This window comes from Meles meles, chromosome 16 (assembly GCF_922984935.1).
Source record: "Meles meles chromosome 16, mMelMel3.1 paternal haplotype, whole genome shotgun sequence".
NCBI classification, from domain to species: domain Eukaryota; kingdom Metazoa; phylum Chordata; class Mammalia; order Carnivora; family Mustelidae; genus Meles; species Meles meles.
In genome coordinates, this window is record NC_060081.1 from 76,403,790 (window position 1) to 76,431,484 (window position 27,695).

At 40.9% G+C, this 27,695-nt stretch overlaps 1 pseudogene; it reads left to right on the top strand.

The window, feature by feature from the left end:
* The first annotated feature begins 413 nt into the window (after positions 1–413).
* LOC123926650 overlaps positions 414–27,695 on the top strand; it is a 49,890-nt pseudogene continuing 22,608 nt past the window's right edge.

The window sequence follows — 27,695 nt, forward strand, 5'->3', positions numbered from 1 at the left end:
CTCAGACGTGCTTCCTTTGTCCAGAAATGGTCTTTTCTACCATATTTTTCCAATTGGGTCAAGCAATTCTTTCAAGCAATCTTGGAGCACCATGTGCGTCTCCAAAAGGCATTTATAATCGTACTAATTGCATTCACATTTGGTTGAGGATTTTATTGATGCCTAACCCTCAGTATGAAACTGCAGTGGTTTTGTTTCAGAATCTTACTCAAAAAAAAGGTGCTTAAAAGAGGGAAGTGTCAAAAGAATGGAATCAATAAAATTACTCAATGACATGCAGAGGATTGCTGCTCAGTAATTGATGGGTAAAACGATGTTGAAGAGTACATTCAAATAAGAGAAAGAGCTTTTTCGCAATGGGTTTGCTGCCAGAACACAGGTGTCATGAAAACCACTGCTCAACCTAAAACAGAATGGGAAAGGAAAAGACTCATAACAACATTGCTGTCATCAGTCACGTAGATTCAGGCAAGTCTACCACTCCTGGTCATCTGATCTACAAATGTGGTGGGATCAACAAAAGAATTATCGAAGAATTCGAGAAGGAGGCTGCTGAGAAGGGAAAAGGCTCCTTCGAGTATGCCTGGGTCTTGGATAAACTGAAAGCTGACTGTGAACATGGTATCACCACTGATATCTCCCTGTGCAAATTCGAGACCAGCAAGTATTATGTGACTATCACTGATGCTCCAGGATGCAGAGACTTTATCAAACACATGATTAGAGACAAATCTCAGGCTGACTGTGCCGTCCTGATTATTGCTGCTGGTGTTGGTGAATTTGAAGCAGGTATCTCCAAGAATGGGCAGACCCATGAGCATGCCCTTCTGGCTTACACACCGGGTGTAAAACAACTAATTGTTGGTGTTAACAAAATGGATTCCACTGAGCTACTCTACAGCCAGAAGAGATACGAGGAAATCGTTAAGGAAGCCAGCACCTACATTAAGAAAATTGGCTACAACCCCAACACAGTAGCATCTGCGCCAATTTCTGGTTGGAATGGGAACAACATGCTGGAGCCAAGTGCTAAGAGCCTTGGTTCAAGGGATGGAAAGTCACCCATAAAGACGGGAATCCAGGGGAACCACCCTGCTGGAAGCTCTGGATTTCATTCTGCCACCAACTCGTCCAACTGACAGGCCCTTGGGTCTGCCTCTCCAGGACGTTTACAAAATTAGTGGTATTGGTACCATCCCTGTGGGCCGGGTGGAGACTGGTGTTCTTAAACTGGCATGGTGGTCACCTTTGCTCCAGTCAGTGTTACAACTGAAGTCAAGTCTGTTGTAATGCACCATGAAGCTTTGAGTGAGGCTCTTATGGGGACAATGTGGTCTTCAATGTCAAGAACGTATCTGTCAAAGATGTTCGTTGTGGCAATGTGCCTGGTGACAGCAAAAATGACCCACCCAGGGAGGAGTCAAGATGGCGGAGAAGTAGCAGGCTGAGACTACATCAGGCAGCAGGAGATCAGCTCGATAGCTTATCTAAACATTGCAAACACCTACAAATCCAACGGGAGAGCGAAGAGAAGAATAACAGCAACTCTAGAAACAGAAAATCAACCACTTTCTGAAAGGTAGGACTGGCGGAGAAGTGAATCTAAAACGACGGGAAGATAGACCGCGGGGGGAGGGGCCGGCTCCCGGCAAGCGGCGGAGCAACGGAGCACAAAATCAGGACTTTTAAAAGTCTGTTCCACTGAGGGACATTGCTCCAGAGGCTAAACCAGGGTGAAGCCCACGCGGGGTCAGCGTGGCCCCAGGTCCCGCAGGGTCACAGAAGGATCGGGGCTGTCGGAGTGTCTCAGAGCTCGCAGGTATTAGAACGGAGAAGCCGGCTGCAGAGACAGAGCCGAGGACTGAACTCCTAGCTCGGGGTTACCTTGAACTGGTCGCGGGCTGGGTGAGCTCGAAGCGCGGCTAGAGGCTGGGGATACGGGAGTGATTGGGTGCTGTCTTCTGGGGGCTCACTGAGGAGTGGGGCCCCAGGCTCTCGGCTCCTCCGGGCCGGAGACTGGGAGGCCGCCATTTTCATTCCCGTCCTCCGGAACTCTACGGAAAGCGTTCAGGGAACAGAAGCTCCCAAAAGCGAACCTGAGCCGATTACTTAGTCCGGCCGCCGGTAAGGGCGGTGCAATCCCACCTCGGGCAAAGACACTTGAGAGTCACTACAACAGGCCCCTCCCCCAGAAGATCAACGAGAAATCCAGCCAAGACCAAGTTCATCTATCAAGGAAAGTAGGTTCAATTCCTAAGACAGCAGCGCAATTCCAGAGGAGGAGAAAGCAAAGCATGGAACTCATGGCTTTCTCCCGATGTTTCTTTAGTCTTGCGGCTACTTCAATTTTTTTTTCTTTTTTCAATTTTTTTTCTTTTTTCTTTTTTCTTCTTCTGCTAAATTTTTTAAAACTTTTACCCTTTTCTTTTTTAACGTTTTTTGACTAGTTTATCTAAATATATATATTTTTTCTTTCTTTTTTATATTTTTTCTTTATTTGTTTTATTTTTTAAATTTTTTTCTTTTTTTTTCCTGAACCTCTTTTTATCCCCTTTCTCCCCCCCCACAATTTGGGGTCTCTTCTCATTTGGTTACAGTGCATTTTTCTGGGGTCTTTGCCACCCTTTTAGTATTTTATTTGCTCCTTCATATCCTCTTATCTGGACAAAATGACAAGGCGGAAAAAATCACCACAAACAAAAGAACAAGAGACAGTACCGAAGGCTAGGGACCTAATCAACACAGACATGGGTAATATGTCAGATCAAGAGTTCAGAATGACGATTCTGAACATTCTAGCCAGACTCGAAAAAGGCATGGAAGATGTTAGAGAAACCCTCTCTGGAGATATTAAAGCCCTTTCTGGAGAAATTAAAGAACTAAAATCTAACCAAGTTGAAATCAAAAAAGCTATTAATGAGGTGCAATCAAAAATGGAGGCTCTCACTGCTAGGATAAATGAGGCAGAAAAAAGAATTAGTGATATAGAAGACCAAATGACAGAGAATAAAGAAGCCGAACAAAAGAGGGACAAACAGCTACTGGACCATGAGGGGAGAATTCGAGAGATAAGTGACACCATAAGACGAAACAACATTAGAATAATTGGGATTCCAGAAGAAGAAGAAACAGAGAGGGGAGCAGCAGGTCTATTGGAGAGAATCATTGGAGAGAATTTCCTAGTATGGCAAAGGGAACAAGCATTAAAATCCAGGAGATGCAGAGAACCCCCCTCAAAGTCAACAAGAATAGGTCCACACCCCGTCACCTAATAGTAAAATTTACAAGTCTTAGTGACAAAGAGAAAATCCTGAAAGCAGCCCGAGAAAAGAAGTCTGTAACATACAATGGTAACAATATTAGATTGGCGGCAGACTTATCCACAGAGACCTGGCAGGCCAGGAAGAGCTGGCATGATATATTCAGAGCACTCAACGAGAAAAACATGCAGCCAAGAATACTCTATCCAGCTAGGCTATCATTGAAAATAGAAGGAGAGATCAAAGGCTTCCAGGACAAACAAAAACTGAAAGAATTTGCAAACACCAAACCAGCTCTCCAGGAAATATTGAAAGGGGTCCTCTAAGCAAAGAGAGAGCCTAAAAGTAGTAGATCAGAAAGGTACAGAGACAATATACAGTAACAGTCACCGTACAGGCTAATAATGGCACTAAATTCATATCTCTCAATAGTTACCCTGAATGTTAATGGGCTAAATGCCCCAATCAAAAGACACAGGGTATCAGAATGGATAAAAAAACAAAACCCATCAGTATGTTGCCTACAAGAAACTCATTTTAGACGCGAAGACACCTCCAGATTTAAAGTGAGGGGGTGGAAAACAATTTGCCATGCTAATGGGCATCAGAAGAAAGCTGGGGTGGCAATCCTTATATCAGATCAATTAGATTTTAAGCCAAAGACTATAATAAGAGATGAGGAAGGACACTATATCCTACTCAAAGGGTCTGTCCAACAAGAAGATCTAACAATTTTAAATATCTATGCCCCTAACGTGGGAGCAGCCAACTATATCAACCAATTAATAACAAAATCAAAGAAACACATCAATAATAATACAATAATAGTAGGGGACTTGAACACTCCCCTCACTGAAATGGACAGATCATCCAAGCAAAAGATCAACAAGGAAATAAAGGCCTTAAATGACACACTGGACCAGATGGACATCACAGATATATTCAGAACATTTCATCCCAAAGCAACAGAATACACAGTCTTCTCTAGTGCACATGGAACCTTCTCCAGAATAGATCACATCCTGGGTCACAAATCAGGTCTCAACCGGTATCAAAAGATTAGGATCATTCCCTGCATATTTTCAGACCACAATGCTCTGAAGCTAGAACTCAATCACAAGAGGAAAGCTGGAAAGAACCCAAATACATGGAGACTAAACAGCATCCTTCTAAAGAATGAATGGGTCAACCAGGAAATTAAAGAAGAATTGAAAAAATTCATGGAAACAAATGATAATGAAAACACAACAGTTCCAAATCTGTGGGATACAGCAAAGGCAGTCCTGAGAGGAAAATATATAGCGCTACAAGCCTTTCTCAAGAAACAAGAAAGGTCTCAAGTACACAACCTAACCCTACACGTAAAGGAGCTGGAGAAAGAACAAAAAAGAAACCCTAAACCCAGCAGGAGAAGAGAAATCATAAAGATCAGAGCAGAAATCAATGAAATAGAAACCAAAAAAACAACAGAAAAAATCAATGAAACTAGGAGCTGGTTCTTTGAAAGAATCAATAAGATTGATAAACCCCTGGCCAGACTCATCAAAAAGAAAAGAGAAAGGACCCAAATCAATAAAATCATGAATGAAAGAGGAGAGATCACAACTAACACCAAAGAAATACAGACAATTATAAGAACATACTATGAGCAACTCTACGCCAACAAATTGGACAATCTGGAGGAAAGGGATGCATTCCTAGAGACATATAAACTACCACAACTGAACCAGGAAGAAATAGAAAACCTGAACAGGCCCATAACCAGTAAGGAGATTGAAACAGTCATCAAAAATCTCCAAACAAACAAAAGCCCAGGGCCAGACGGCTTCCTAGGGGAATTCTACCAAACATTTAAAGAAGAACTAATTCCTATTCTCCTGAAACTGTTCCAAAAAATAGAAACGGAAGGAAAACTTCCAAACTCATTTTATGAGGCCAGCATCACCTTGATCCCAAAACCAGACAAGGATCCCACCAAAAAAGAGAACTACAGACCAATATCCTTGATGAACACAGACGCAAAAATTCTCGCCAAAATACTAGCCAATAGGATTCAACAGTACATTAAAAGGATTATTCACCACGATCAAGTGGGATTTATTCCAGGACTGCAGGGTTGGTTCAACATCCGCAAATCAATCAATGTGATAGAACACATTAATAAAAGAAAGAACAAGAACCATACGATACTCTCAATAGATGCTGAAAAAGCATTTGACAAAGTACAGCATCCCTTCCTGATCAAAACTCTTCAAAGTGTAGGGATAGAGGGCACATACCTCAATATTATCAAAGCCATCTATGAAAAACCCACCGCAAATATCATTCTCAACGGAGAAAAACTGAAAGCTTTTCCGCTAAGGTCAGGAACACGGCAGGGATGTCCATTATCACCACTGCTATTCAACATAGTACTAGAAGTCTTAGCCTCAGCAATCAGACAACAAAAAGAAATTAAAGGCATCCAAATCGGCAAAGAAGAAGTCAAACTATCACTCTTTGCAGATGATATGATACTATATGTGGAAAACCCAAAAGGCTCCACTCCAAAACTGCTAGAACTTGTACAGGAATTCAGTAAGGTGTCAGGATATAAAATCAATGCACAGAAATCAGTTGCTTTTCTGTACACCAACAACAAGACAGAAGAAAGAGAAATTAAGAAGTCAATCCCATTTACAATTGTACCCAAAACTATAAGATACCTAGGAATAAACCTAACCAAAGAGACTAAGAATCTATACACAGAAAATTATAAAGTACTCATGAAAGAAATTGAGGAAGACACAAAGAAATGGAAAAATGTTCCATGCTCCTGGATTGGAAGAATAAATATTGTGAAAATGTCTATGCTACCTAAAGCAATCTACACATTTAATGCAATCCCTATCAAAATACCATCCATTTTTTTCAAAGAAATGGAACAAATCATCCTCAAATTTATATGGAACCAGAAAAGACCTCGAATAGCCAAAGGAATATTGAAGAACAAAGCCAAAGTTGGTGGCATCACAATTCCGGACTTCAAGCTCTATTACAAAGCTGTCATCATCAAGACAGCAAGGTACTGGCACAAAAACAGACACATAGATCAGTGGAACAGAATAGAGAGCCCAGAAATCAACCCTCAAGTCTATGGTCAACTAATCTTCGACAAAGCAGGAAAGAATGTCCAATGGAAAAAAGACAGCCTCTTCAATAAATGGTGCTGGGAAAATTGGACAGCCACATGCAGAAAAATGAAATTGGACCACTTCCTTACACCACACATGAAAATAGACTCCAAATGGATGAAGGACCTCAATGTGAGAAAGGAATCCATCCAAATCCTTGAGGAGAATGCAGGCAGCAACCTCTTCGACCTCAGCCACAGCAACATCTTCCTAGGAACAACGGCAAAGGCAAGGGAAGCAAGGGCAAAAATGAACTATTGGGATTTCATCAAGATCAAAAGCTTCTGCACAGCAAAGGAAACAGTTAACAAAACCAAAAGACAACTGACAGAATGGGAGAAGATATTTGCAAACGACATATCAGATAAAGGGCTAGTATCCAAAATCTATAAGGAACTTAGCAAACTCAACACCCAAAGAACAAACAACCCAATCAAGAAATGGGCAGAGGACATGAACAGACATTTCTGCAAAGAAGGCATCCAGATGGCCAACAGACACATGAAAAAGTGCTCCACGTCACTCGGCATCAGGGAAATACAAATCAAAACCACAATGAGATATCACCTCACACCAGTCAGAATGGCTAAAATTAACAAGTCAGGAAATGACAGATGCTGGCGAGGATGTGGAGAAAGGGGAACCCTCCTCCACTGTTGGTGGGAATGCAAGCTGGTGCAACCACTCTGGAAAACAGCATGGAGGTTCCTCAAAATGTTGAAAATAGAACTACCCTATGACCCAGCAATTGCACTACTGGGTATTTACCCTAAAGATACAAACATAGTGATCCAAAGGGGCACGTGTACCCTAATGTTTATAGCAGCAATGTCTACAATAGCCAAACTATGGAAAGAACCTAGATGTCCATCAACAGATGAATGGATAAAGAAGATGTGGTATATATACACAATGGAATACTATGCAGCCATCAAAAGAAATGAAATCTTGCCATCTGCGACAACGTGGATGGAACTAGAGCGTATCATGCTTAGTGAAATAAGTCAATCGGAGAAAGACAACTATCATATGATCTCCCTGATATGAGGACATGGAGAAGCAACATGGGGGGTTAGGGGGACAGGAGAAGAATAAATGAAACAAGATGGGATGGGAGGGAGACAAACCATAAATGACTCTTAATCTCACAAAACAAACTGGGGGTTGCTGGGGGGAGGTGTGATTGGGAGAGGAGGAGGGGGCTATGGACATTGGGGAGGGGAGGCGAACCATAAGAGACTATGGACTCTGAAAAATAACCTGAGGGTTTTGAAGGGTCAGGGGTGGGAGGTTGGGGGAACAGGTGGTGGGTAATAGGGAGGGCACGTTTTGCATGGAGCACTGGGTGTTGTGCAAAAACAATGAATACTGTTACGCTGAAGAAAATAAATAAAATGGAAAAAAAAAAAAGACCCACCCATGGAAGCAGCTGGCTTTATGGCACAGGGGATTATCCTGAACCGTCCAGGCCCATCAGTGCTGGAGATGCACCTGTGCTGGACTGTCACCCAGCTCACATCCTTGCAAGTTTGCTGAGCTGAAGGAGAAGATAGATCGTTGTTCTGGAAAAGCTAGAAGATGGTCCCAAGTTCTTGAAATCTGGTGACGCTGCCATTGTTGATATTGTTCCTGGCAAGCCTATGTGTGTTGAGAGCTTCTCTGACTATCCTCTTCTGGGCCATTTTGCTGTCCGTGACATGAGACAGATGGTTGCTGTGGGTGTCATCAAAGCAGTGGACAAGAAGGCAGCTGGAGCTGGCAGGGTCACCAACTCTGCCCAGAAAGCTCAGAAGGCTGTGGGGCGCCTGGGTGGCTCAGTGGGTTAAAGCCTCTGCTTTAAGGTCATGATCTCAGGGTCCTGGGATCGAGCCTCACATCAGGCTCTCTGCTTGGCAGGGAGCCTGCTTCCTCCTCTCTCTCTGCCTGCCTCTCTGCCTATTTGTGATGTCTGTCTGTCCAATAAATAAATAAAACAAAAACCTTTAAAAAAAAAAAAAGAAGAAAGCTCAGAAGGTTAAATGAGTGTTATCCCCAATACCTACCACCCCAGTCTTAATCAGTGATGGGAGAAGGGTCTCAGAACTGTTTGTGTCAGTTGGCCATTTAAGTTTAATAGTAAAAGCCTGGTTAATGATAACAATGCATCGTAAAACCTCCAGAAGGAAAGGAGAATGTTTTGTGGACCATTTGTTTTTGTGTGTGTGTGGCAGTTTTAAGTTATTAGTTTTTAAAATCAGTACTTTTTAATAGAAACAACTTGACCAAAAATCTGTCACAGAATTTTGAGACCTATTAAACCAGTGTTTAATGAGAAAAAAAAAAAATAAGAGAAACAGAAGGAGTGGAGAGAGCAAACAATAATGCTGATCACGTGTCTTTTCCTTGGGTCTTTAAGGATGGTTATTCCACACTGGAGTCCTCCCACCAGACCCCTCACTTGTTCCAGGACAAGAAAGAAATTAAGTCAGAGGATTTGTACTGTCAAAGATTATACATCAGAGTCTTTGATGGTCAGATTCCCAAGAGTTTGTGACGAAATATGGTGGCCCCGTTAGGCTAAAAATGGAATGCAAGTCCACAAAGCACCAAAGGTTAGTCATCAACGGAGAGCCAGATTTCCTTTATGTTTCTTGTCCTATGCTTGGAAGGGAACTGGAATGGACTGCAGGGGGGGAGGGCAGCAAGGGTATATCAAATCTCTTGTTCGAAAATACTTCCTTGAAGCAGAACTGAAATTTGAGCCTCTTCCATCTACTTTATTCACTACCCCTCCTATGCCATATACCTTCTAAATTTAGAAAATTTCCATGTGAATCTATCTTACAGTACTCTGTCGACTGCACAGAAAGAATATGGGTTTCTCTCTGTATGTCAGGTGTATTTTGAGCACCTTTAATGAACAAAGTTACACAGTTGTGAACAAAACCACTCTGGGTCTTTACTTTGAGGGAGTCATACATTCATACATTCATTTGGAAAATAATCCCTCCATTTTTTTATGAATAAGGTAGAAATGACTCTAAAATTCTGATGTCCAATTTTTACTAGAAGCCACAACCTCATAATAAAATGCAGATGACCTGGTGTCTTTGTTTTGAGCAGACATAGTCCTCACATGCAAATTTGAAAAGAAAAAGAAAAAGAAATCTTCTATAGAGGGTAGGTTATTAGGGATGGGATGATGGGTCATAGGAAAACCATATCCATAGAAAGGTATTCTATTCCCCATTTTTTTTAAATAGAAAATAAAAAACAGAGAAATAAGGATCATTCATCTGAAAGAAAAAGTCAAATGTTACCATATGATGAAGAATGTGTTCCTTCCAAGGCCTCATAACATCTTTACCTGCTTATATAACAACTTCTATGGCTTTCAGGCTAATTGAACATATCTTGTTTTAAAGGGTATTCTGTTTTAAAGCACTGGAAGCTTATAAAATTAGTCCATCACATTGGTAGTCATTTTGATAACATAGTAATATTTAGCCATGACAATATAATACACTCATAGCTGCTGGTGTTAATGAACACTGGCAGTCCTTTCTGAAAAATATATTTATGCACATCAAATGTTTTAAGAGAATCTCAACCATTATCTCCTTACTCCACACTTGCAAATCTATTCTTATTAAACTAGGAGGGAGGAAGACAAAGGAACACATATGTGTAAGGATATTCAACCTCCGTCCCAAAGAACAGAAGACTGGGTAGATAAATGTTGATCTATCCCTGTGGTATTGTGCCACGCAACTGTGAAAATAAGGCTGTTTTCAAATAATATTTATTGGCATGGAGAAATAATTCTTAGATAATGCTGAGTAAAATAAAAGCAAGGCTCGAAATACAATGTAATTGCAATAGTAAAATGTTACAAACATATAGAAAGAATTGTAAGTGTACTCATATATCTATAGTAAGTTTGCCAAGAAATGAACAATGGTATTATCTAGGTGGTGTGGTTATTTTTCTTTTACATTGTTCTTTTATTTTCTCCCCACATTTTTACAATGGGCTTTGACTGCTTTTTATAATCAGAGCCAAAAATAAAAATTATCAAATGAAAACTGGAAAATACAGCATGGAATATACAACTCTCTATTAATGAGAAAACTGACTTAATAATAACATTGTAATAATGAGAAAGCTAACTTGAAACAGAATATCTCATTTTTAACCATTGTAGATAATTGGAATTCTTTTTATATGCATTTGTTTATCTGCCACCTACTTACCAAAGAGATTTTAGGCATTTAATCGGGAATTCACTAGAGCTGGGTTTATTTCTAAGGCACTATCCCTTAATTTTAACTAAACTCTTAAGTGGAAAAAGCTCTCAGGCATATAATTTGCCTACAGTATAATAGCTTTCAGTCCCTTTTGAAACATGATTAAAACAAGGATTTTTCTAAAGAAAAAAAAATAGCTTTCAGTCCCAAGCTAGGACAAAAAAAAGATGGCCATTTCAATCAATAATTTTTTTTAAGTAATATAAGAAAAGAGTGATGACCTAACACAGAACTTGTCAAATAGTCAAAAACAGTCAGTCTTTATCCATCTCTTACCTCATCCACTCACTCACTCAGGAAGCACTGGCTGAGCATCTAGTGAGACCCCGAGAACAGAGTCATCCCAGCTCCTCAGGAATCATGTAGAAGATAAAGAAAATGCACCTGTCCTCTCCCGCTAACAGTTGTTTTAGAGCTAGTAAACATTAAGTAAAAAGGGGAAGATCAGCAGTGGGCGGTTGAGACACAGCTACTGAGTTCCAAAAGAAAAAGGTCTGGATTTAGAAGAAGTTGAATGAGGAACAATAAAACAACAGCAAAAACAAACAAACAAACAAACAAAAAAAACCTCTCAATGAAGTGGAACATATGGTCAAATGACCAGAAACCCTTGATTTAAAGCAGATCAAATTATAAGCTCCCTATTATTAAAATTAATCTTATCAGAAATAATGCCTAGCAAGTGGCCAAAAGTCACACTTGACAACTCCCTAAATATCGATGAGCGATATTAAAACTCATGTCTGGTCTAGGTCATTGGTCTACTTAATAGAGCCAGCAGTGCACAAGCAACCCACACACACGCATACACACACACACTAGAGTGAGTCACAACTGTTGTGGAAAACTTCCGAGGGCACATAAGCCACGATCAGACCCTTTGACTTGACGAGTCTCTAGGCCAGCCACAATTGCTGTAAACGTGATCCACTCACCATCAAATGAGTAAAAGCAAGTGCTGGGCAAATACTGTAGAAGAAACCCTCAGTAGGAGGAAGGAAGGACGGAGGGAGAGAGACTAAGGAGGAGTAAGCAGAGGCAAACCAACACTAACTCCCCCGATCACTTGTTAGCTGCATTTCTGGATGTTTCTAATATCTAAAACTAAAAATCCTCTCTCGTTTTTGTTTTTTTTAAAGATTGTATTTATTTATTTGACAGAGGGAGAGAGGGAGAGAGCACAAGCAGGTAGAGCAATGGGCAGAGGGAGAGGGAGAAGCAGACTCCCCACTGAGCAGGGAGCCGGATTGGGGGAGTGCGAGGCGGAGGGAGGGGGCGGGGTGCAGGCTGTCTCAATCCCAGGACCCTGAGCCTGAGCTGAAGGACGCAGGTACTTCACGGACTGAGCCACCCAGGTGCCCCAACTCTCTCGTTCGTTACCTTGACCTTGCTGACCCCCTAAGGATGTGCTGGTTCTGACTCTGGGCAGCGCTGTCGGGACCCCTAGGTGTGCCAAAGCACAGTAGCTGCCCTGAATTTGTTGCAAAAGCATATTTTCAGATTCCATCTCAGAGCTAGTCCATCAGAAAATCTAAGGGAAGTTCCCCAAATCTCTTTTCACAAACCCTCAAGGTGATCTTGATGCCAGGGAATCTTTGAGAACCGCTGGCCTCTATCACCAGATTGCGGGAGCCCCTGCCAGACTGAGAGGTGCCACGGGGCCCCACGCCCTGTGGGCTGTAATCCGGCTGCGGGAAGGCGAGGGGGAGGGGATCTGTGGGAGGGGTCCGCTGTGGCTTACCCCTCACTTGCCCTGTGTTTAGTGATGTACCAGCCATTCAGTCCCCGAGTGTAGCGTCTGAGAAGTTTTCACCCGGGGCCGAGGGGATAGGTATGGTGATGTTCCCTGCACCAATGTGTCCATCACTGGTGGAGACAAAAGTTAAATATGAGGATAACAAGGCAGGTGGATCTTAAATGCCTAGGGAGAGAGAAGAAAAGGGTAGTTCAGGAAAAATAACCATTTTGACCTACCCGGGGCATGAGGCACCAGCCACCTGTATTAGAGAGATGAGAGTGCTATCCCTAGCCATGCATCGGGTAGAAAACACATCCAGGCTCAAAAGCACTAGTTTTGCAAGAATACAAGTAACAAAAAGATTCCCGTTAAACACATCTGAATGGGAGGGAAATACTGGGGTGAAGTGGTGAATGTATAAATGAATGCGTGAATGAACGACTAACACCAGAAGAGCCTTATAAGGACCAATGCTGGTACCATGCCATCAGCTGAGGACCATGACTAACGCAAAGCTTTCAAACACTGTAAGAATGAGAGCGAGAGAGGAAGTGGGAGAGAGAGAGAGAGAGCACACTTTCCGCAGGCGCACGACTGCCCCACGAGAGAGCTGGAAACAGCATAGTTTTCTGCATCAGAATTTGAACTCATTAATAACTAAGATTTATTGTATTTTATAGGCATTATGTAATTTACTCTTCCTGGCAACAGAAAAGGATAAAAGATATATTGGATTAAAATATCATAGTGCTAAATAACAATTTAAAAAGGATATTTGCATGATACAGGCAAGAAAACTGAGGCTCGGGGATATGGTGGATGTTTGCGGGGTTTAGGGGCTCTCTTTCTCGATGGCAAGATTCCCCATCACTTAGGTGATGATGGGAGGCAAGAGCCCAGCTCCCAGTTGGCATAAGTATCCCTATCCCAGCTCCTTGGTAGGAAGCGTGAGGCCCAGATCTGGCCAGTCAGATGCTCCTGACGGTAATGTTATCTCACGTGAAAACACTCAGAGAAGTGGCGACAGGGAAAGCAGATTTTCAGAGGCTACTGTGGATTTAAGAATCTAGCAGGGAAAACGGCAGCCGGGGTCCAAAGCCAGACTGTCAAAGGCAGGGTCCTGACCTGACCGTTGTCTGGCATGACCTCTGCTCTGTCCTTGGCTCTAAGCTTTTCTGGACGCCTGCCTTTTTCTTAGATTTGCTCACCAGCCTTCAGCTATGGTATAAATATGATAAAATCTATTCTTATTTAAGTTTAAAAATTTATGATAAAATCTATTTTTATTTAAGTTAAAAAATTATTTATTTATTTATTTGTTTGTTTGTTTTAAAAACCTATTTTTATTTAAGTTAAAAAAATTTTTTTTGAATCCACTAACCCATTTCCTTAATCAAGAGCCAAGGTGTCTTCTTTCCAATGTTGCAGGATTTGGATCCCGTAAGCTTCTCCATTTATGTACTCCTTGCTGTGTTGCAACGATATTTATTGTCTAGTAAGCATGCTCCAGGTGACGAAGGTGCACGGGCCAGACTGGCGCTCCCAGTCTGATGGGGACGCCATGACTCAGCCCAGGACCATGGCTTTGTCATCTCCTACATTAACTATGTTACCGCAAGGGCAAAAGGCAATACAATATCCAAAGAATATTTCCTACTGATGCAGGGGTTCATTCATTGCTTCTCCGAGGACTGGCGTCGTGACTGGGGACGTGAGAGGTAATATCTAGACTTAAGAATATCTGTAGCAAGATTTAGAAGCAGGAAACAACCAGTTGATGGAGAACAGCTCATCATGCCCGTGGCTGTTCTCTGTGCAACAGGAATACAGAGACCCAGGGAGACCAGGCAATTCATTAAAATGCGTACCAAACGTGTTCTGGCCGCTGGGGTAGAAACTGATAACCATTGTGAAAATAATCCCTACTTCTAGACGGCCCTTTACTATTGAAAAAACACTTTTCCTCCCCTGTTTCGTCTGAACTTCACCACAGGCGAAACAGGGCTCATCATGCCTATTTTGTATGCTCTGAATGTGTTTAAATGCAATCATTATTGAATTTTGTTTTTTGCATATTCTAAATGAGTGCACAACCATTTTTCCCCCCAGCCTTAAGCTAAGGCTCCCTACTGCAGCCTCTATTTAATAACAAAGCAAATAAACAAACAAACACATGTTTTCCTCATCTTTCTTTACTTTCTGTTTCTGTCTCTGTGTCTCTCTCTCCATCTCTGTGTCTCTCTGTTGCTACATGCAAGTCTGTCATAATTTTTTATCAAAGTAGTTGCTTTTATTTTTCCCCTCTAACTGAATTGCACAAAACTACCCATGTTTTTTTTTTTTTTTTAAGATTTTATTTATTTGACAGAGAGAGACACAGTGAGAGAGGGAATACAAGCAGGGGGAGTGGGAGAGGGAGAAGCAGGCTTCCCGCTGAGCACGGAGCCTGATGTGGGGCTCAATCCCAGGACCCTGGGATCATTACCTGAGCCGAAGGCAAATGCTTAACAACTGAGCCACCCAGGCACCCCTACCCGTGTTTTTTAAAGACAGTGGAACTGTAGAAATGAACCGTCTTCATTTGCTCCCCACTCGAGAGAGTTCCTATTAACGGATATGGGAGCTTTGTAGCAGGTGTGGTTGTTAAGAGATTAATGGTTCTGATTAACATATCACAAAGACATTTAATTTGGAAGACCTAAAGCCTAATGCTCAGAACTTCCGGTTGGAACTGAGGTTGTCAGGGGACAGGAGAAGGGTAGTTGGCAATTTTCATTTTTGTTTCCAGCTTCATCTCTTTGGGAGGTGGTCTGCCATCCAAGTGAGTGGCTAGAACGGAAATGCATTGCAGAATTCCACCCTGAGACAGAGACTCTGCACTGATTCCTTTCTCTCCTGCTAACTCTCTGCATGACCTGGTAGAAACAATTTAATTTATGTAAGCCTTTCTACCTTTGACTCAGCGGCTCAGCTGCACCAGACCTCAGCTACCTCATTTAGGCAACAAAGATAGAAGTAGCAATTAGTCACTGAGAATTTTCCAGGGGATAAAATGAGAGAGCTGATTAAAGCACTTAGCACATAGTCAGCCTCTGTAAATGATTTTCTTCTTGATTATTTTCTTGTTTTGTTGGGTCTATAATCAAAGGAGCTAGACTGATACAAAGCGAAGGTCAAGCAAAGCTTTATTTCCCACCAAGCATCGAGAATGAAACCGACCTTCTGGGCTGCCTCTTACAGAGAGGGCGACCCCTCCCTGCCTTACCGACTAACTTTTAAAGGGCAAGGGCCATGTGGTTGAGCCTGGCCACACACAGGTGGCCAGTGAGATTGCAACACACAGAGAAAGCTGCACAGTCATGGTAGGTCACCCACAGGTGGCCAATTGAATCACAATTTACCCTATAGTAGACATTTGAATAGCCTATCACCTTGGTCAGAATTGACACCCAAAAGGCCCCCAAAAGGTGGGGCCCACACTCCTTGGTAGCTAGGGAGACCGTATGCGCCCCCCACTGATTGGATGTCTCCACCTGGCCTGACTCATCCCTGCATTCGGGCTCCGTTACCTCCACCTGACCTGACCTGCCCTTGTATTTGGGCTCTGTTATCAGGACTGGTTGACCACATTCTACCGGTTTCCCCGACTTGCTTTTAAGTAAGTTCCCTGGGGGGTGGTGGGGGGGCAGGGTCATTTTAAGTTTTACTGCATAAACCACAGAATCATTGTTTAACCGGATGGAATCGCTCTCGCTAAATAGGCCCTTACAGTTTAAAACCATCTTTCCTAGATATTTAAGTTTTACAACATTTTTAAAACTAAGTAACACTTGGAAATCAATGTGTTATACTTAAGGTGGTTGTGTTTTATTTCTTTCTCTTATGAAGTACCTCCTTAAATTGACGGTGCATTTTACAATTAATGATCCATCAGAATCAAGAAAATTTGGCAATATTTTATAATGAGTTGGGAGTTAAAACATCTCTGGAGGTTTTTGGGTTTTTTTCCCCAGGATAACATTCTTTATCAACTGTGTTGGCTCATTTTATTACATTTTTTTTAAGATTGTATTTATTTATTTGACAGGGAGAGAGAGAGCGAGCACACACAAGCAGGGGAAGCAGCAGCAGAGGCAGAGGGAGAAGCAAGCTCCCCGCTGAGCAGGAAGCCTGATGTGGGGGCTGGATCCCAGGGTCCTGGGATCACGACCTGAGCCAAAGGCAGATGTTTAATGGTCTGAGCCACCCAGGTGCCCCCTGTTATATCTTTTGAGGGGACTAGACCCCAACAGTGACTTCTACACTAATAATTGGTGATGATATTTGTGAATTATTTAATTATTATCTTGCCCAAATGATTTGATGTTTCCTCCAGGGACTCTAAATTTACCTAATAAAATTATCTTATAAAACCAACTACAATGAAAAATTAAGAACAACTGTATATTATGCAAGTTTCAAATTATATGTGCCCACAAGTTACATCCTCAAAAACCAAAACTCAAAGATCATGGCAAATTAGTCTATTAATATTAAAAGATAAATATAATATCATATAGGGAAGGAAAATTTTTCCTCTTCCCTTCTAGATTCTTTTGGCTGCTCTATTCCTTAAATTGACATGAGATAGATTAACCAGAGGGAAACAAACTTCAATTCATATGTATCATAGCTCCATAAAAAATATGAGACCCAAGGACAAGTTGGGCAGGTGAGGCCATCCTGAGCCAAGGAATGGGATAGGGTCCTGGAGTTTCAAGGGAAAGGGGGTAACTCACAGGTAATAAGAGCAGATATTTATTAATTAGATGTTTGCCCTGCCATACAGATAGGTCTTTCAGATAGAAAGATATCTCTGGTAATAGCTCTGTTATCTGCAAACTGCACTGAAGAAATTACTCTACTCTAGATAAGTAAAATTTGCCCTATGAAAATGCTCCATGAATATTGACAGAAATGCTATCTAGACTCGCTGGTAATCCATCTTTCACTCTTTTTGCTAAATCCCTGTGGGATCATGTATCTTGCAACATTTTAATATGAGGATTCTTTTTTCAAAAGAAAATAGAAAGACTCATATTTGAGACCAAGCTTTCTGTTTTACAGATGAAAATCAGGAATACATTTCAATAGCACTTTGTTATATAAATACTTCAAATCACAAGGACCAGAGGGAATATCAAGACCACTCTAGGTATGGATTTTATTATATTCTATTGAGTTGATTTATAGAGTGGAAAGACCCACAAACAGTTAGGTCTTTTTAATGAGCTTATAAATTTTCCTTACAAAAGCATTCTATTTAATACCTGCAGACATTTCCACCTTCAGAGGACAGTCTCTATCCCTCCCTCTTGAGAGTAGGCTAGACTTAGTCACTTGCTTCCAAAGAATAGAGTCTGGAAAGGTAAAAATAGCAATGCATGGTTGAGAAACATGGCAGATACCGCCTTTACCAAGTGATGAAGGTCAACATCACCAGAGTTGTCTTGTGAATGTCATGTGTATCCTCCTATGATGTGACAAGGAACGCACTTCATTTTTGTGCTTTTCTTCCTCAAATCCATGACCTCAGTCAAATCATTAAAACACACACACACACACACACACACACATCAGACAGGCCCAGACTGGAAGATGGGAGGACATTCTGCAGGATATGAGGATACTTCTCAAGACGCTCATGGCCACAAAAGTAAAGAAAGACTAAGGATTTATCATAGACCAAAGTGGACAGAGGAGGCATAACACCTAAATGCAGTGTGGTACCCAGGACTGAGAATAGAGAGAAAACATGGCAAAATCCAGATGAAGCCTGGATTTTACAATATTATTGAAAATGGATTTGCAGTAAGACCTTGTGTTTTTCGATTAACTAAAACCACCTAACTTCTGGAGAATGTGAGGCATGAGTTACATTTCACCGGCAGTAAGTTCTACCCTGCACACTTTCTTTTCACACCAAGCCCACGATAAAAATATCTTAATACCATTGTAGTAATCACGGAGATTAGAACACAGAAACATGAGGTTGTGATCTCCTTTGTCAGAACACGGACTACACCCCCAGAGACGGTCCTAAGAGAGAAAGTCATTTGCCTTTTTTCTCAATAATTTTGAACATGAAAATGAAGAGCTGCAAACCAAAATGGGGGGGAAAAAACTCTGTAAATTCAGGCGGAAAGCAGTGTGCGAGGAAATGGTGGCTACATCATAAAGATTAGGTCCAGGTTTCCGTGAAGGAGAACAACATCGAAGTATAGTAAGAGAGATGGGAAGCAGTGAGGGGAGGAACTAACATGTACACCACGTGCAACGTACCAGACACTCTGTTCAGGATTTTCTTTTAAGTGTCTAAACCAGTGCCTCCCAAACCCAAAACTGATGTTGAACGTTATACTAATCCACTTCACAGATTTAAAAACTTCCTAAGATGTTACCTAGTAAATCTGTGATTCAAACTTTGACTACACTCCAAAAATGCACATCCATTTACTAAAATAGTATTTCCAAAATGCCAATCATTTATAGTATCAAAATATCCAGGTGGCACTTCCCTACCATCTCCTTAACATTCATCTGAACCACGTACTTTCTCATTCAAGTATGTACTAAAATGAATCCATGTGGGGAATGGGAGCCAGGGTTGGGGGTGGGGGGTGTTGTACTCAACAATGCCTATGCCCCCAAACAAAAAGGGACAAACTTTCTGAATGAAAATTCAGAAATCGAGAGCCCTTCACAATGGTAGGAGAGGGTATTTCTGTAATAGCTGTGCCCAGAAGGGGAGCGTCAGAGTGGGGACAGAGTGTGAGGTGAAGAAGACCCTGGTGGACCAGGAAGCTTGTGATGTGTGTCTGGAGATGAACTGAAGGCAAAGAAAAACTGCCTTTTGATGGTTTCTTTATTTCTCCTTGTTTTTGAAGGTCGGCTCTGTTGACAAAGCGAGAATTATGTAGTTGCAAACACTCTGAGGTCCAGTACAATCTATCACGTCCTAACCGCCGTCAAAAGGAGGAAACAACACAAATTCCCCTCACAATCAACTCCCGCTTTTAACTTCACTGGGAAGATTACTTCTAGCATATTTGCTCCAGTTTTCGGCTGTGTCAGCATTTGCTAAATCACTCAACACAGTGACCCGGATTCCCCACCATTCTCCGGTCGCTGGATGTGCAGGACATGGTATACAAAAATCATGTATCCTGGGGCCAGCACGGTTATTGGGCATATTTTTCTGCAGAGACTGGGATCATGTGGCTGTGCCCTAGGGCTTCCTAAAGCAATTCTCTCTTTTTGGAGCACCTTGCCTTTCACCCTCAGCCTGGCCTTCACCCAGCTAGCCCTCACTCATCCCTCCTTCATCTCAGGTCAGATGTAACTCCCTTCGAAATCCATCCTAGACCTCATTAATCTGGTGGGGTGCCCTCTTGCTCTGCCTCTCTGCACGCCCTGTATGGTTCTTACAGCAGAACAGAGTTACTATTCCCATTGGGGTGCCCAACGTTCCCACTTGCCTAGAGCTCCTCCAGGACAGAGACCATGCTTTGTTCCCTCTTGTTCCGACAGTTCGCAAGAGTACTAGAGTATTAGAGTAGTACTGGAGTACTAGAGTATAGCGATTTACTAGAGTAAATGCCAGTCACATGGTAAGGAATTGCTATATAGAGAATAATAAGCAAGTAATTTGAACTTCCCAGTTGTACCAAGAGCATCGACACTATTTAAGAATTAGGGGAAGGCTACCAAGGTCCACCCATGCAATGTAAAGGAGGGAAACCACCCCAAACATCGATCCCACCACTTCAGCTGAACCCACATAGAACTGGCATATATTGCTCACTCATGTAATCAAAATGCCTTCATTGATGAATATATTTCGAATCAGAAGCAATGCCTGAGCTGGAACAATGTCTTAAGCCAGTGGCTGTAGAATTAAAATACGTTCACTTACTGACAGTGTGTTTCATCCTCTGCTAAGTGTTGTGGCAGGTGTGGACAAATGGGGGTTGGTCTTCTGGTTAAGTAGACATGACCAGCTCAGACAGACAGAAGAGTGAGGGATTTCAGGTGGTGCATATAACTTAGTGGTAACTTGCCCGATACCCAGAAGTCTTCATATGCACAAATAGACAGTTTGCAGTTTCCACTCTTCATCATGGTTACTGAAGGTCAATGGCCCTTTGAAAGGACTGCTATGTGGATGTGAACCACTTGAGCTAGCGGTGGGGCTAGCATCTGGCCTCTGCATCTTAACACAGCTTCGTCATTCTCTGCTTGTCTTCCTACAAGTAGTAGCTCTGGTAAGTGGATAAAACATCCCAGATTCAGCTAAGTTCAGAGCCAATATCCAAAACATGCTAACATAATGTACAATGTACAGAGCTTATCTTAAAGGCAGGATGAACCTTAATAGATTTGTAAGTGATTTTAGTCTTTGAGTTATGTTTGCAGATGTCACTAAGATTTCTCAGTTTTGCTTTACTCTGCTTTGTGGGAACAATTATACGCTATACCCTAAAGTTAGCAAACTAAATCTGGCCCTCTACCTGGCTTTTTTTTCAATAAAGTTTTATTGAAACACATCCATACTCAATTCTTCCTATCACCTATAGCTGCTTTCATGCTACCATGGCAGAGTGGAGAAGTTGCCACAGATGCAGCACAATCCACAAAGCTGAAAATATTTACTAATGTTTACCATCACAGAAAAGATCTGACAATCCGTCACAGAGGAGTTCTCAATGTCAGAAGTTCACAAAATTTCATACTGGATCCCTTCTGAATCCCAAGAGTCTATTGTCAACTGGGAGATTCACAAAAGGAAGGGGTTCACAAAGAGAGGATTGGAAGGTAGACAAGGAAAGATTCACAGGAGAAGAACCACAGCTAAAATGCCTTGTAAAATTTGGATGACTCGAAAGAGAAGACCTGGGCACTTGGGTGGCTCAGTAGGTTAAGCATCTGCCTTTGGCTTAGGTTATGATCAAGTCCCATGTTGGGCTCCCTGCTCCTCAGGGAGTCTGCTTTTCCCTCTGTCCTCTCCCCACTCATTCTCTCAATCCCTCTCTCTCTCAAATAAATAAATAAATAAAATCTTTTTTTTTTTTTAAAGAAAGGCTATTTTTTACATTTGCTTGCATTCAGAAAAGAACAAATTAGTTGCAGGTGTGAGAAAATAAATAGGTCAATGTTGAGGCAGGGAAATAACCTCATATCCTTTTGCTTTCTGCAGTTTTTCTGCTTCCGTCCCAGAACCATGAACTAAAGTATTTGAGCACACAGCCTGGATATATCAAACAAAATCTATTTTGGCATGTACAACTTCCACCTTTTGTACATTGATGGGCAGTTGGCAATTACTTATAGAATAAAAAATAAAACAAAAATCATCTTTTATTTGAATACCATCAGTTGAGAGAAGTCTGAGAGTGGGAGTCTGTGCAGACTTGGTGGGGGTGGGGGGAAATAGGCATGTGGAGGACAGAGAAGGGAACAGAATTGAAAATTTTAAATAATAAGGTAAACACCCTCTAACTCAGTCCAGAAGAGATGTTTTCAAATCCCCAAATAAAAGACATCTACAAAAGAAATTGACCAGCAAAATTATAGAAACCTTGCGGAGAAAAATCTTACAGAAACCATTTTCAAATGTTTTAGAATTTTGTTGCAGAGTTCATTTGCACTGGAGAAAACTTATATCTCCAACTTTTACATGGGACTTGCACAGTTGTACGTAAGACACAAATAGCTAGAACAGTAAAAATTCAGTTATAAAATCTATGTAATGGGGGTGCCTGGGTGGCTCAGTGGGTTAAGCTTCTGCCTTCGGCTCAGGTCATGATCTCAGAGTCCTGGGATCAAGCCCCGCATTGGGCTCCCTGTTCAGCGGGGAGCCTGCTTCCCCCTCTCTCTCTGTCTGCCTCTCTACCTACTTGTGATCTCTCTTTATCAAATAAATACATACAAATAAAATCTTTTTAAAAAATCTATGTAATTTGGGGTGCCTGGGTGGTACAATCAGTTAAGCACCCAACTCTTGGTTTTGGCTCTGGTTGTGATGTTAGGGTCCTGGGATGAACCCCATGTCAGGAAGCCTGCTGCAAGCTTCTCTCTTCCTCTGCCCCTCCCCCCTGCTTGCTTGCACATGTGTGTACTCTCTCTCTCTCTCTAAGATATAGAAATAAATATTTAAAATCTATGGAATAGAATCAGGAAACCAGTCCAAATGCTGGAATGTGAACCATGTCCATAGAAAGATCAAGAACTCCCTGCAGCTAATATTTCAGTTCTGGTTCAAGGAAATAGCTAACCAGTGTGGCTAGATGGACTGGCATGGGGTGGATGTAGACAAGTCAGATCAGAGAAAGATCCAGAAGCAGCTGGGAGAAAGAAATGAATCAGCAGCACTAGCAAGATTAGGATGATACCTAAACCCAATGGTTCTCAACCCTGGCTGCACACTGGAGTCACCTGGGGTCTTTCAAAAATTACTAAGGCCCGTATCCCATGTCCAGAGATTTAGATTTAATTGGTGTGAGTGGAGATTGCATTGGTATTTGTAGAAGCTTCCCAGATGATTCCAGTGCACAGTCAGATTGGGGAACCATGTCATTTGATGTGGGAGATGGTAATTAACAAGAATCTCCTGAGACAGTCCTCGCAAATTTGTCATTTACATAGCCCCTTAGAGACTGTTGCTGTGTATCACTTGTACTGTTACTGCTTGTAATATTTTTCTTTAGATCAACTCATTTTCTAAACTTTAGAGCTACTTTAGCCTCATTCTAAACAATAGCATCTGGAAAATCACAGGTTTGGTGTGCTGGTGATATTTTTTTCTAATTCATATTAAAATATGCAGTGTTAACATGAGTGTGATACCTGTACACAAGATGGTTGTAGGTTATTAAAACAATTTAGAGAAACTAAGCCATTATTACCTAAACTCATCTTGTTTATAGATAACTACAGAATTCACAGCATTAAAACACCTCTTCACTGGCCCCAAATACCCACCATATATTCACCATATATGGTAATTTATACTTTGTTTATTCATTAGCTTGAATCATGGGATCTGTGATACTACTGTTTGGGGAGGTAAGTTTCTTAGCAAACGATTAAGTCCCACAACTATGAGTCAGTGCTTGCTCAATGATGCTTTGTTTTATGCTACTAAATGTCTACACCATCATGCTCACCAGATTATATTGTACTAGATTCTATAAATAAAATAAGATGTTACAGTGATATTCCAGAATCTAGAAGCTTCAAGAAGGTCTTGGGGTTTTGTTCTTCAGAAAAACAAAGGTGTGGTGATGTTACTAACTTGCTACTGAGAGAAAATGATACATAGTGACTATGTATCAATTTAGCAAACACACCTAGGAAACAATGTTATCTGGCACAAATAAGTTTGTTTAATTACGAATGATGTTCATCAGTTTTTTATTGGCTGGGGGACTTTTCTGAAGCTTGAATATGTAAATACAATTTGTGCATTTCAAGAAAAAAGACAGTACACAGAATTTTTCACATTTGGTTGATCGGAAACCCTTCCTTCTTGGACCAGCAGATAAGGATCTCTGGGAGTCTGTGTTCTCCGGAACATAGTCTTAGAAACAGTGGTCTACTGTATAAAACTAAGTTATCCCTATGTTTATTCTAGTTAATGCAGTCTATAGATACATAGCATTTGCCTATCATGTATTACATGGGGTTATTCTATTTTTTCCCATGGAACAGAATCCTCTTTTACACGTTGTAGTTTTTACATTCCTTGTCTTCAATGGAAAGTGCATAGAAGTGCATAGAAGTGTCCTAAGGGAATTATTTGTCTATAGGACACACTGGAAATCAAATAATGCTCAGAGCCAAGCCTGATACAGGAGCCAAACAGTTCCACAAAGAGTTTTTAAGCCTCACTTTTACATATCCATGGGATTAACTTCCTATCTGAGGAGTACGGAGAGTAAGAAAATTACCCTAAAGCAATTAATTGGAGCAACAGAAAAGGAAAGAGATAAAAAGAAAATAATTGTGCGAATTCCCTAGAATCATTATTCAAAGTTGTGCAGACTTTTGTCCTGCCTTCCTTCTCTAAGTACCATGTCCATTTGCCAATATCCTTAAAAATTCTTTAATAACATTGATTTTGCTGGTTTCATGCCATCTCATTATTAAAGATGTACCAAAATACATTTTATACAAATACATTTTACATTTACATACAAATTTACATTTGTAATTTTTTACATATTTACATAAAATGTATTTACATTTACATTCATTTACATACAAATACATTTATACAAAATACATTTAATACAATTCCCCTATTGTTTAACATGTAGGTTCCCCTCCCAACCACCACAATAAACAATATTCAATGGGCATTTATTTGTATAACTTTTTAATTAATTCACAAATATGTATGTATCTCCTATGTATCTAACATGGCATTAGAATTCAGTGGTAATAAAAAACAAAACAAAACAAAAAAACTATTCATTCCCTGCCCTTGAGAATCTATACAAATACATTTAAAAATGTCCACCTTGGGGCACCTGGGTGGTTCAGTTGGTTAAGGGTTGGACTGTTGATTTCAGCTCAGGTCATGATCTCAGGGTCCTGAAACTGAACCGCTGTCAGGCTCCCAGCTCAGCACGGAGTCTGAAGGGATTCTTTCTGTGTCTCTCTCTGTCCCTCCCCCCAGTCTTTCTCTCTTTCTCTCTCGCCATAGACTATGATATGAGAACATGAAACAAAGAGATTCTTTCTGGGACAAGCTGGGAATAACTTTTCTGGGGATAAAGTTAGGACATTTTATTGCCCCTCCTTGTTCATTCCATTTATATTTTAATATTAAAATTTCATATGATTAATTCCTCAATCTATTCTAAAACTCAGGTCATATTCTTCCCACACAAACATGTTTGCTGTTCTAATAAACTCACTGGGAATTGTTGAGATTTATTTGAACTAGATGCGTCATCGTTATCTCTGAATTGTGTTACTCATGGTAGCTGTCCTGGGAGTGTCCATCCTGATAATTTTAAAACTTTCCATTTTGCTTTGGATGTTTAGAAAAGGGAGTTTGTTTTGGGTTGTGGGATTACAGCTTCCCGTTCTTAGTCATTGCCCGAAGCACAACGGAAAAGTTTGAATGAACCCCAGGATGATCTCAGTTCATGTACCTGGAGTGGGGATCTGATAAGTTCTGTGTCTTCCTTAAATGGTTCAATTTATCAAAGAATACCACCAACAGCTTTTTCGGTTTTAGGTGTTTTCAGTCCTATCATAGCTTATAAATAAGGTTTTGTTGACTTGGTACAAATAGTGCATTTTTGCTGGAACAGGATAGGAAAAGATAAGAAACAGTTTCCAATCTGATGAGGGAAGTGATGGACAAAGGAACCCACGGCCATGTAGCTGTGGAATACAAATGTGTGCGTTAAATGGCACAGGAGGAAAGTGTAAAAGGAAAACTCTGGGGGCCAGATCACGATAACACAGCATCCCAGATGTGTTTCCCATTTGCATGAGCATCGCCTCATATCTTTTCTCCGAAAGTAAAATTGTCTGCTGGGGAAAATATTAAATTATGAAATCTTTCCAAACAGAAGAAACCATGGACAAAAAAAAAAAAAAAAAGAAAGAAAGAAAGAAATTCAGTTATGTATACAGCCTTGAAAATGACTATGACTGAGAATATGCAAAAGAGAGAACATAAGCGTACGTGCTGATTGTGAAGATGAAAGCATTGACTGTCCCTTAATAACAATAATGTCTCAAATTGGTGTGTTTTTCTCTGAATTTACTATTAACCATAAATCATCGAAAGACTTACTATTTTGCCTGGACTCATTTGTGTTTAATGTTCCAAGGAGACAGAGATGGAGATGGGATGTTTTTGTAAAGAAAATGATCCAGTGTTAAATGCTTTTCAAATCTCATTCTACTGACAGTATATCTTCCCCTAAATAGCTTACATTTTTATGGTCACTCCATCACCATGAGTCTTGTTGATTAATAGGACACTTATTTATCATGTGTTTAAATTCTCAGGAACTTTATACAACCCAGGCAGGTGTTTAGGAATATTTGGGGTCTCTCCTTCATACCTCATGTCCTCACCTCAATAGGAGAGGCTGGTTTCGAATTACCAGGTGAAGGAGAACCATACAGAGAGTGGGGACCTACTGAAGCAAACCTTTTATCTAAGTTTCCTAATATCAGAGAGGAATAAGCCTGGGCCTCAGTTTTCCAACAACAGTATTCCTGTATTCTGGTTAGATTTGTAGGTTAATTTCTAACCCCTTAACACTCCTTGTGATCCTTATCATGTAACCATTCTAAGCTCTCCGGATTCTAGAGAATGAAGTTAGGATGCATTTATTATTTCATAATTCTCTGCTAAAGGCAGCAGATCTCTGTAAGCTCTTTTAGTTGTACGTGACAAAAATACATCCAAAGTTCACTTAAACTAAGAGGGAATTTATCCGTGTAACTGAAAAGTACAGGACCCAAATGGGCTGACCACATGATGAGGATGTCATCAGGACCTAGACACGGGGATATCTCTGTTCTCTTCTATGTTGGCCTCATTCTCAGAGTCTGTCTGGTGAAAGATGGCAGCCAGAGATCTAGGCTCTTAGATTCAAGACCAGTAACTCTCATTCAGATTCTTGAGAAGTCCTAGACCTCATGTTCCAAAACCTAAACCAGTCCCTGTGACAAGGAGGAAGAAATGATGGGCCCCAAGACCCATGACCATACCTAGAGCTAGGAGTGGCACCAATCCCAGTTAAATTTCATTGACTAAAAAGATTGGCTTTCCCTGCTGAAATCTGGTCTACAGAAGAAGAGTGGCTGGAGGTTAGGCCCCAAATAAAATAACAAAGACACACATAAATCAATTATTTACAGAAAATAAACCAAACCAAAATAAAGAAAAAAACACATGTATCCACAATAATCATTTTACCTCTAAACCTAAGAGGGAAAACCCAGCAACCTTCTTTTGACTATTTTCCATTAAAAATTCATAATATCCTTTGTTACCCTCAAAGAAACTCATAAAGGACTGGTAGAAAATACATCAGGCATTGAGCTAAGTTGTGAACATTTGGTCCACATTGTCTTTTCCAGTTTGATTTTTAAAAATGTTGTGAAATAAGGCAAAAATGAGAAAACAATGACAAAATAAAAATTACTCGTGTTTGGAGGACTTAAA